This window comes from Poecilia formosa, unplaced genomic scaffold, assembly GCF_000485575.1.
Source record: "Poecilia formosa unplaced genomic scaffold, Poecilia_formosa-5.1.2 Scaffold239, whole genome shotgun sequence".
NCBI lineage: Eukaryota > Metazoa > Chordata > Actinopteri > Cyprinodontiformes > Poeciliidae > Poecilia > Poecilia formosa.
In genome coordinates, this window is record NW_006800178.1 from 747,814 (window position 1) to 748,385 (window position 572).

A 572-nucleotide genomic window follows, 5' to 3' on the forward strand; every position below is an offset into this window, starting at 1 on the left:
CAGATTACAGATCAGTTTTTGGTGAATTAACGTTTTTGGTGAATAAAGTGGAGGAGACTTGCTGCTTGTCAGATGACGGAAAACGTTGAACGTATCGTTTCTGCTTCAGCGGTTTAAGCAGAGAGGTAATGAAATACAACAGACACTGACAGGCCTCTGCTTTTCTCTGAAGAACTACTGAGCGGGAGGAGACAGCCAGGTGAGGAAAAACTGTTCTCGATTCAGTATTTTATCATACAGACATTAGGCTGCTGTTGTGCTATTAGCTAGCTGCTAGCTAACGACTCTGCTAGCAAAGCAAGATAACTGAAAAGCTTCCCTGTGTAGTTAATGATAGCAGTTATTCAGTATCGCTTATGAGATAGGGGCACATCACCCGTCCAAAACCGATCATCTCCATAATGGATAAATGTCTTATAACGTCCTTTGCTGCATTTATTCTAGCGTTAGGTAAATGTATCTTGAAGGAGAATAGCACTTAAATAAAAGTCCAACAAGGATATTCATTTAGAATTAAAAATAACTCGCCCTGAATTACCATGATAGATATAATGTATGTAATATTCAATCAA